Consider the following 11449-nt stretch of genomic DNA (forward strand, 5'->3'; position numbering starts at 1 on the left):
GCTAATTAAGGTGTGGTTCCCTGTAGACTAGGGAGGGTGGCTACAGGTTAATTGGAGCACCTGTTGTCAATTAAAGCCCTGTCAGGAACCTAATAAAACCCCCTGCTTCAGGCAGACAGGGAAAAGGAGGAAGGAGAGGAGACTGGATTTTGGAGAGGTGCTGTAAGTAAGGGAGACTCCCTCCTGCAGCATCTAACAACCTAAGGCACCCCACCCAAGGGGAAAAGGGTAAGAACCCACAGGGTTTCAGAGTGAGGAGCAAACCCCGCTTCACTCCTTTACCACTTTCCTGGGCCACTAGTGGGGCTGTCGGCACCCCAAGCACAGGGGCAAGGGGTGATTTCTTAGCCTCAGCCAAGAAAAGCACAGGTCCCACCCTACTAACATTGGCCATCTTGTCACACTAGGAGTAGCCTTTTAAATAGTTAGTGTATAGGAAGAGGGGTGTATTCCTTTAAATAGTTTGTGAGCTCTCTGCTGGTGCCCACTGTGACCTGAGCCACCAGAACCTAATCAGACCAATGCATAGAGCTAGGTCTGGCATGTTGTGTGTATTCAATAAACACAGTTATTTGGCCCCTGCATACCCCTGTGGTTCTCTCATTGCATGTTTATTGTGTACAGAGCAGAAGACTCAACACCTCTTGTTAACTGTTTTGATGCAAAGCGTTCACCCTCCCCCTACTACCTGATGGGTGGTAACTAGGCCAGCCCTTGCTGACTAACTAAACATGAAGGTGTCTGCATAACTGGGAAATTTGTCTCCTGCAGTGTGGGCATGGGGGCTGTTATTTCACCCAGAGTTAATAGCTTGTCATGTTCCAGGCTGTCTTCCATCACAGCACTGCTGTCATGCCAAACCAGTTACAAGAAAATTAGTTTTTAATCAATTTTAGGCTAGTGTTTGTGTCCTCTGGAAGCAGATTTTGCTGGTGATAGTTTGCACATGGATTATTGATGCAAGGCTAATTCAGCATGCAAGAGGGCTTGTCTGAAGGGGTGTGCTGGCTAATATCAGTGAGGGGAACCAATTCAGGCTCATTTGACAGGTTAGACACATTCACTTCAGTGCATTCTGAGTTACAATCCATGAAATTTATAATCATTCCAGTTAGCAGTGGCCAATAATAGGTCACATCTAGCCCAGCCCATCGCCCGAGGAAGGACTTCACCATTCAGACCCTCATTCAGTTCATTTTTGATGTGCCCTATGAAAATGGGGGTTCCATTTCCCTTGGAAGACTCTAGCACTGTCTCATAAGGCAGGGCTCCTGGTCAGACGATGCTTCCCATATTCACACTTTGTAGATGGGTTCTGATGTCTTACTCCAAACCCCTGACCCTGCTCCTATTGCAATCCATGGGAGTTTTGCCAACATTTCATAGCAAGCAGGATGAGTCCCTTCCCCAACCAATATATATTTTAGAGACAATTTTCAGCTGGACTAGCTCTACAGACTTCAGCACAGCTCCACCGTTTACACGAGCTGAAGAACTGACCCATGTTCTTTTAATCTTTCTTCATGAATGAGGCCATCTAGCCTATATTATCATTTCTGCTGCAATTGTTTACTGTCCACAGTGGTTGACTGGAGCAAGGAACTTGACTGCAGAGATGGGTGTGTAAGAAATGAAGTAGCGAGGAGTGGGGAGATCTCCTGAAATCTATTACGGATTCCCAGCTCCACCCCTACTTTATTTGTGAATCATCAAAATGTTTGGAAAGTTTCTACACTGATTTACAATTTAGATCTTCCTCTTGCGGAAAATAGGACCTTGGGTTGAGTTAAAGGAAAGCTGAGGGGTAGGAAGAGAACCTGACTAGAATTGGGTGGATTTTTTCAGCAAATAGTCAATTCACCAAAAAATACCTTTTTGGGGGGCACAAAACACACTTGTGAATTAGGGTCAAATAGAGCAAATAGTTTTGGCTGAAAAAAAACCCAAAATTTGGAAATGTCAAAAGGGTTCATACAAAACAGTTTTAGCATTTCATTTCAAATCAACATTCAAAATGTTTCCCTTGACCCAAACAAAATGTTCTAATTTTTTCTTTTTTTGGTTGAAAAAAGACTAAAAACCCCCTCAATTCTGGTTCAAAACTTACCAAATTTGTTTTAAGATTTTTCACTTCAGACACTGAACTGACAAACCAACAATTCACTCAGCAATAACCTTGACCCCTTTTATTAGGAGACAAAATGCTGCTGAAACCTGCCAAAGGAGAACAAGGTTTTCTTTTCTGATTTCACACTCAAGTTTCATAATCTTCATAAGAGGAAGGGTGTTAATCCAGGTGCTTGGCTAAATCCCAACAAAGGTAATTACATTGTGCTGACCTAAATTCCTCCTGCAGTATCAATTAGGTACACTTGTCTTTTTTACTTCCTATCCTAAGGGAAGTGAAAGCGTGCTGTGTAGTGTGCGCCATTAAATAGCTGCTGCATTTCACCCCAGGGGCAGCGACATTTCGCTGATGGGTGAAGCGATTCTCTCTAGATCCCGGCATAGTGAGGCTGCACTGGTTAGTGTTTGCAGAGTACACTGTGATCTTGCAATAGAATGCACTGTAGCAGGGCTAGCTATTGTTATGGGATTAGATTGGAGGAGCAGGAGCCCACCCAGATCATGAACTGAACCTTTCCTCATCTCTTTAAGTGGAGCCTGTCACAGTGCAGAGCAGCCGCACCTGTATCCCCCTCATGATCCAGCCCAGAGCACCCAGCCTCCACACCCAATTCCCAGCCATCACCAGTCTTGGGCAGAGAGAGACTCGTTTCTCTCTCCCTCCTGATGGGGGGGTATTTCCAGGCTGCTCAGTTCCCTGCGTACACTGTGCTATTCCCAGCAAGACAGGAAGCCCTTGATCTTCAGATTCTGGGACCAGGAATCAACAGACCATGGTTCTCTCCTCAGGGCCTAGCTTCAAAAGGTTGGGTCCAGTCACTTCTCCACTTCACTTTGTCCCAAAAGTTGCTCCTTGTCTGGCACAATGTTTCAAATAGTCCTTTGTAGCTCTTACCACTTCCTAAGGTTTTCATTGGCCATGTTCTAGAGATGTTACAGCCAGTCCCACAGTAAGTCATACACTTTGCATTCAATCCCATGCACTCCAAAGAGGCTTCAATAGAATTCAGTAAGGTTTTTCAAGGATATTACAGGAAATTGCCCTCTTACAGCCGTAACCCAACATTTACACTGAATCTTTATTGAGGGTGTGATGGGTGTCCACACCACTCTTGCCCTGAAAGAGCTGTGTTAGGCCAGACAGGCCCAATCAGCCAATTAAGTGGCAAATGAGGGAGATTTAGGCTGGGCAGAGGGTGCTAATTTGAAGGAAACTCATCTGTGAGGGAATGGGCAGGGCTTCTATAAAGCCAGGAGGCTGGCACCAGCGGAGGCTGGCATCAGTGTCTTGCCCTGAGATAAGGGATTAAGGAAGGGGGGGGATAGGAACCCCTGAGAAAAGGGACAGGAACCCATGAGGAAGGGTTTACCTGGTAGGCTAATGGCTTGTCTACACTCACTGGGGGACAGAAGCGTGATAATTGATGCATCAATGGTTGATTTAGCGGGTCTTTCCACTAAATCGACTGCTGATTGCTCTCCCGTTGATTCCTGTACTCCACCAGATCGAGAAGAGTAGGGGGAGTCGATGGCAGAGCATCTCCCATCGACATCGTGTAGTGTGGACTCCATGGTAAGTAGATCTACACTACATCGACTTGAGTTATGCTATTCACGTAACTCAAATTGTGCAGCTTAGATCGAATTTCCCCCATAGTGTAGACAAGGCCTAGAGGGGTCTGACTAGGAAGGCTGGTGAAGGAGAAGCTTAAAGCAGCATGGCAGGAAGTAGTCCAGGGAAAAGATCAGTGGGGTTGGTGAAGACCCAGACCTTAACTGCTCGCTGTAGGGCCCTGGACTGGAACCCAGAGTAGAGGGAGGGACTGGGTTCCCCTGCCATCCACTGCAGAGCGGTACTGCTAGGGGCAGTGAATTGGAAGACTCTCTGAGTCACTGCAAGCATGGGTGGTGGGTGAACCTCCCCTTTGGGGAGGCTAGCCCCCTGGCCCTACCCCTTCTGCACAGGCCCCCCAGCCCACCCACAGCATTGGAACCCCAAGCCCCTCCTCCCTCCCCCCGCAGCTGGAGGAGCCCTGGCTGGCCTGATCCCTGGGACGCTGGCCTGACCCCTTGGCTGGCCTGAGCCACCCAAGGATGTTCCAGTCTCTGGCCACCAGCTTGAGCCCCGAGCTCCAGGCCACTGGCTGGGGGTAAGTTCCTGCTGGCTTCAGGGGAGAGGGGAATTGAGGGCAGGGTCTCAGGGCAGAGTGTGAGTGAGGCCACAGCCTAGTATGGGGAGGCTTAGTCTCCCCTGGCCTTCAATACCTGCCATCCATAACTGCGGGAGTGACATAATCAGTGCAGCGGGCGTGAGGACTGCCTGATGCTGCTTGTATGGAGAGACTTGGAAAGAGCCCATGGAAGGGGAATCACCGAGTGACCTGGCAAAAGGGAGAGTCATGAAGCAGATGTGCTGCTACTCTGTGTGTGGGGATAGAGCTGCAATGGTGTCCGAGAAGAACGGGGGCACTGAACCAGGTGGCGCCAACCTGGCATTTGGTAGCTTTGACAGAATGCAGCAGGAATGTTCTTGGTCTCTGGGTACGGGGGCCTGTTATTTCAGGGGGGTAGAAACATCTGGAGCAGAAAATGAATCTGCCCCAGTGAAGGAATGTGCCTGGCAATGACCTAACTGTTAGCTCATCCCTGTACTCACTGTCACAGAGCTGGAGATAGATGGAGATTCCTTGAGAGGCCCCTGATTAGCCCTCTTGTCTCAGCAAGATCCCTGGTGGTTATTTGGCATGTTGCCAGGGATAGCCCAGATCCCAAGGGCTCCATATGCAAAAGGCACCTCCAAACTTTTAAAAGAGTAATACTGTGACTTCCGCCCCAGCAAGCCCCTACACACAGGATTCCAGAGCCCTTTGCCAAGGCACCTGAAACAGTGCATCTTTCTTGTCTGTGTGACACTGAGCATCTGCGCTAAACAGAGCAGCCCCTAGGAAGCATGCCAGGCGGAAAGACTCTGCTCCTCTTGTATGTCCCCAACCTAAGGGTCAGGAAGAAGGAGCCGGGGACTTGAGGGCTCATGGATTATGGGAAATGAGCTATAGATGAGGGAGCCCCTTTGAGGCCAAGACAGTGTTTGGGCAGTTCTGAGGGGAACCAGAAAGGGCCTGGTCACAGGAAAGGAAGGGTGGAGTCAGAGCAAGGCATAAAGGCTGCTGGCATGAGGGGCAGAGTGGGAGAGGGTGCAAGATCTGACGTGGTGGTAGTGACTGACACCTGTCGCTGCCTGGTGGCAGTACAGCAGCCTGTGAAATGGTTTGAGGGGCAGGTGTCCAACTCGCCAAAACCACCACCAAAGCTGGCACAAACAGGCCGCTTTATTGAAAGTGACATAGGGAAGCCAAGGAGCGGCTATGGAGAAGGGTCCATCCAGGTCAGGAGGAAGGTAATAGGGGTGAGGTGGCTACTTGCGCTGCCTGGGCTGATGTTGTATGGCTATGCAGAAGCCTGCATATCCAGAGCCATCAGTCTGGCAATTTCCAGCAGCCCCAGATTCCCCTGGACAGAGAAGGGGAGGTTCTGGTGTGACACACTGTACCTCAGGGTAGCGCCCTGTAACCCCCGTATTCATCATTCATATATGGCTGTGCTATTTCATACAAAGTATGCAATGTAAAATATCATATGAAAGGTCATGATCTGCTGAGGCCCATTGTTCTGTCAAAATGTGTATATTGTCAGTGTGTATGAAGTTATGAGATTTTGCTGTATGGTTGTTATTGAAATATGTTGTGAGTTTGGGAGTCACCCACTGATAGTTCTCCAGAGACAACACAGGAGGTGACCCTCACCCAGGTGGGCATTAAATGACCATTGACCAGCAGGGCCCAGGGAATTGGAAACAAGGGATTTACAGTTCTGTGAGAGACAGTTATACAAGCACCACACAATGGGGATTGCTCAACTCTTTGACTCAGCAAGGCCCCCCAGGACATGCCTGGGCCAGTATCTTTCCTGGGACATAGATTGAGGGTGTAAAATAAGGGATAGTGGCATCAGGTGATTACCTCTCTCCTCCCCCACCTACATTGAAGGCAACAAGAATGCTGGGAAGACAAAGACTTGACCTGTGGAGACTGGTCCCAGGCTGAGAAGGAAAGTCAGCCTGTGTAGTGAGAAATGTAACCTGCCTGCAATGTCCAGTGAGGTGAGAAAAGCTGTTTGATTCAACACTTGCTTAGTCTAAACGTTTAGGATTTAGAATGCGTGTTTACTTTTTATTTTCGTAAGGTAACTATCTCTGACTTTTAAGCCTACCACTTATAATCACTTAAAATCTCTTTCTGTAGTTAATAAATTTATTTTAATGGTTTATCTAAAGTGCTTGGGGAATCTGCTCAGATTACAGAGACTGGTGCATGTCCACTATCCTTTGACGAAGTGTTGAACTAATTAATAAGTTTGCACTGTTCGAAAAGGTCTTGAGCAGCGTAAAAGTATATTTCTGGGATGCAAGGCTGGGGGCTTAAGAGATTTGCTGGTGTTTACCAGCGTATGGTTCATGAGTGGCTTGTGGAGCCTTCATGCAATTTAGCTGTGTACTACATGTTGCTGACTGAGTGATAACAGCACCTGGAGGGGTTTGCTGCTTGTCACCAGCAAAGCACTGTGAGAGACAGCCCAGGATGGAGAATTAAGGGGACACTGTGGTCCAACAGGTCCAGGTTGTACCACGGGGATCCTGTCACATCTGGTACAGCAGGACACACTGCCCTCTGGTGTGCTCGGGACCTTTTGCCTGGCACTAGGTGCCACAGTGATAGGCACTGTATAAGAACTCACATAGCATTGTTCCATCTAGCTCTAGTGCTGTCCATGCTTCCCAAGGTGTTGGCTTCAGGGCTACCACCAAACCCTTCGTCCCAGGCTGGCTTGGGGATGTTTCCTGCTTTGCCCACCCCAGATGGGTGGCTTTGCTTCCTGCTGGTTTGGTTCAGCAACCCTTCTCTTACTGCCCCCCACGCGCACGCACACACGTCTACCTAGGGAGGTGGTAGGATCTCCTTCCTTAGAAGTTTTTAAGGTCAGGCTTGACAAAGCCCTGGCTGGGATGATTTAATTGGGGATTGGTCCTGCTTTGAGCAGGGGGTTGGACTAGATGACCTCCTGAGGTCCCTTCCAACCCTGATATTCCTTGATTCTATGAATTGAGATCAAGGTGTCGGGAGACTATCTGGAGAGCACAGGGGCTCACGGGGCTTGAGCTGCAGGGCTAAAAAGTGCAGTGTAGATGTTGGGGCTCAGACTGGAGCCCAGGCTCTGAGACCCTCCCCCCTCATGGGCTCTCCAGGTTCATCTACACTGCGATAAAAACCCCATGGTCCCGAGTCTCAGCTGGAGACAGTGATCATGTTACACTCTCTTCACTGGTCTCACCATCCAGGGCTGTTCAGAAGAGTCACCCTGGGAACCCTGTGAGGCCACCATCTCTCTGTACCCTGAATGGGTTTGCCAAGTGGGCAGCCACAGAGTCTCAGCAACTGTCTGCAGTGTCCTCGAGTGCCTTAAAGACACGGAGCTGGGCAAAAATACTGAGGGGTTTTTGCAGAATTTTCTAATTTTTTTTTCTTTTTAAACTTCACACAGACCTTTTCAGTGAAAAATGGGAAACAAACCCCTCAAACAACAGTTCCAGCTTCTAAAAACTATTTTTGTCATATATATATATATATATATATATGGTTTATGAAAACTGGAAAAAAAATCAGTGGCTGGTTTTCTGTTTAACAAAAACCCTAAGGAAATGAAGTCAAAAAAACTCTGGGGTGGGGGGGATGGAGGCTGCACCCTGCCCCTCCCCAGACCCCTTTCCCACAGGGTGGGCCCCATGCATGTGCACATAGGGACACCACCCTGCAGGCCAGTGGCAGAGCTAGGATTACATCTCCTGGCTGCCAGTCCCCTGCCTTGCCCGCTAAACCGTACTGCAGAGATCTGTGGCTGGGCACCGCTGCCTACCTGCTGTTTGGTTACTGCTGGCAGGATTGCACCCTCCCAAAGTGTTACTTAGGAAACCCCTGGATTCTCCCTGTTAAAATAAATGGGAATCAGAGGACAATGATATCTCCCAGGAAATCCTCTTCCAACCATCCACTGATGACCTGCTAGTGTACCAGATAGGAAGCTGCAATCAGTGTATTTGAGATGCAAAGGAGGAAAGAGGAAAGGAGGACAGTGATGAAAAGAAGTTATTAGCTAGGCTGTGGACTCTTTCCTCTAATGCAGTCACCTCCCAGCCACTCACAGGTAGCAGAATGGCTGTGCTGACAGCTCTGCTGCTAATGACTCCCTCTGAGTCTAGGCCGAAGCTGGAGTGGCGCAGAGACCGCGGCTCACAGAGGTTTGAAATTGAAAGGCTGGCTTTGCAGAGGGCCCATACAAGTGCTAGGAGCCATTTATGTCCTGCTGCAGCCCAGCAGGAGTGGAGTGATGGTGCCTAGTGGTGTATGGACCCTGTACCTTCTGCAGAGAGGTGAATTTTACCCTACCTGAGCTATGGAGTTCGATAAGTCAGTGTTGGTTCTGGTCTCTGGTTGTATGAACGCACAGGCACTCCCTGTGTGAAGAGCCAGGATTCTGCAGGCATGGGAGCTGCAAAAATACCCAGAGAAAGGGGGCTGAAAGTTCAGCTTCTGCAAATACTTCTACACATAAATCATAGGATCCCATCTGAGAGGCCAGTGCAAAGTATCGGCTAGGGGTGTTGGAGCGAGCAATGTTGCCCCCTAGTCGTGGGCCCATAGGAAAGGGATGAGGCTTACTACTGCCAGCAGTAGTGGTCTCCTTTCGTTCACGGCTTCTCAAATTTTTCCATCTTAATATCGACATTGTCTCAGGGACACCTCCCTTCCCACTCCCCATCGCCCAGCCCCCACTTCCTCTCCCATTTCACATCAGAGTGTCTCCCCCTCCCACCCACAGTCACCGGGCCCCACCTCCCAGGCCCTTCTCTGTCATGTAACCTCAGCAGTTATTCCCTGGCAGCTTCCTGTAATGCTCCTTAGCAGCTGGGAACAAGGAGGAGACTTCGCCCCCGCAACCAGCCATCTCTTAGGAGACCACCAGCAAGTGCTCAAACACAGGCAGCTTCCCCCTTGCTGCTCTAGCTCAGGGAGTAGAAGCCTCATGACTCCACTGACCCTAGCCCAGTGCTCAGTCTGGCTAGGCCTAGTTTGTCCCCTCAGAGTGAGAGCCCTGGCATGGCCCTCAGCTTTTGGGCTAATTAAATGGAGTGTTTTACCTAGTGATTGGTTATGGAGGGTCTCCCCTGCCAACCTCATGTGACCAGGTGAGGTGTCGGCCCTTGTACAGATGGGGGCAGAATTTGTCTCCTTGTCTTCATGTTAATCTGTGAAGTGGCACTTAAGCAGACTGGGAGTCTCCGGATTGTGGCTTTGTCCAAGCCTAGGTATGGGGCAGTGTGTCCATGAGCAACAGGGAGAGAATCAGGCCTCCTGCACCACAGGGATAGGAATTTGATTCTGGCCTAGATTATGATACTCCTTGTGCCAGCTCAGAGGCACTTGGCAGCACCCTATGGAGGTGGAGCTAAGACTGCCCATTCCCTGGCCAAGAGGTAAGGGGCAGGGTCTTATTTACTCTCCTGCCCACAGGCTAAGGGGAACTCAAGCCCTTGATGCCCTCTGCTGCATGTGAATTGTCATGGAGCAGGTGTTCCAATTTTTCTTTTTCTTTCTAATTATTCTGTAACCACACCAATAGAAAAAATGTAAACAGAAATTTTAATAAAAGTCCAACCTTAACCAGATTTAATCTCTAACCCTTTGAAATATGAGGCAGCTGCTTTATCCGCCAGGCTGCACAGTCTTTCCCTGGCAGCTCTGGAAATTTATCGAAGTTAAATTAGCTGAAGGAGGGTTCTCCTCTTGCTCTTTGAATGCAAGAGAAACATATTGAGAATTATTACAAAGGGAACATTAATAACAAGTTGAGTGGGAGAGCTGCAGAATTCAAACAAAGTTTCTTCCCCAGTTCACATCCAGAGCTAGCCACCTTTGGAACATTTCTATAATGTAAATCTGGAACAGACATCAAAAGGTCATCTAGTTCATCCCCCCCAGGATGAGGCAGATGTAAGTTAGGCTTGCCGTCTTTCTAATTGCTGGTGACTGGGCCATGCCCCCTGTTCTGCCTCTTCCACCAAGGCAATGGCTCCTGCCCCACCTCTTCCTCCAAAGCCAGGCCCCTGTCACTCGCTCCTCTTCCTGTCTCTTGCCAGATCCTCTCAGCCGACAGGTAGGATGTGGCGCTGGCATGGGTTAATAACACTGCACCTCCCCCCTGCCCAGCAGTAACCAGACTTTTGGTTCGGGTGTCATTTAGGGTTGCCAGGTCCCTTTTTCAACTCAACTTTCCGGTTGAAAACTGGGCACCTGGTCACACAAACCAAAGAACCAGACTGTCCAGGTAAAACCCAGACAGGTGGCAACCCTGATAAGTATACTTAGACAAATATCTGTCTGGGATGGTCTAATCTGCTCTTAAAAACAGGTGTGTACATGTTATGTACAGCAACCCTGCCTGCTCCATGTGGTTTGCATCCTTAATTAAAAACCCGTGAGAAGAAGCAGTTTGCTACATTTTAGAAGCACATTTCTCTCTACACAGGACACCTAGCCAAGTAATTATTCCGTGTGATCTCAGAGTGATTAGATCAGTGACAAGCACAACAACTAACAACATCCCAAGGCTCAGGACTGTTGGCCCAGTACCCCAGCTACATGAGGCAGTTTGGTGCAGGTCAAAATGACACTGACTCTCTCCCAACCTTGCCTTGTCTCTTAGTCTAAAACACCATTCAAACTCCTAAGCATGCGGCACAGGAAGGTGGCTCCGGTATCTAGTGTGGGGAAGGGGGTGGGAATTGGGCAGTAGCAGGATAGGATCTAGACCTAATCTCACTGTTTGGAAAATGTGCTCCAAATACCTTGGGCCAGTTTTGGCTGTCACCACAGTGTATATCCAGGTGATGTCACTGATTGCTGGAGAATTACCTCTGTGTGAATGAAAGGAGAAGCTGAGACCCACAGTGTCTGAACTGTACATTATCTGAGCACTGAGCTCTGTGGAAGTGCACTGGGCATTAAAAGCAAACACGTTCCTAACCCTGCTCAATCCTGTTGCAATTAGCAATGTGCGGGCTGCGTGATGGGTTAAACGGTGCTACCTACCCCAAGTGTTCAAAAAACCATGTGTCAGGCTGGATAGAAATCAGGAGTCTGGCTTAAAAATCACAAGAATTAAAAATAAACAAATGTCTAGTTCTTTTGATTTGTTGTCTGGTGTCAGA

The sequence above is a fragment of the Caretta caretta genome, chromosome 14 (genome assembly GCF_965140235.1).
Source record: "Caretta caretta isolate rCarCar2 chromosome 14, rCarCar1.hap1, whole genome shotgun sequence".
In the NCBI taxonomy this organism is placed as follows: domain Eukaryota; kingdom Metazoa; phylum Chordata; order Testudines; family Cheloniidae; genus Caretta; species Caretta caretta.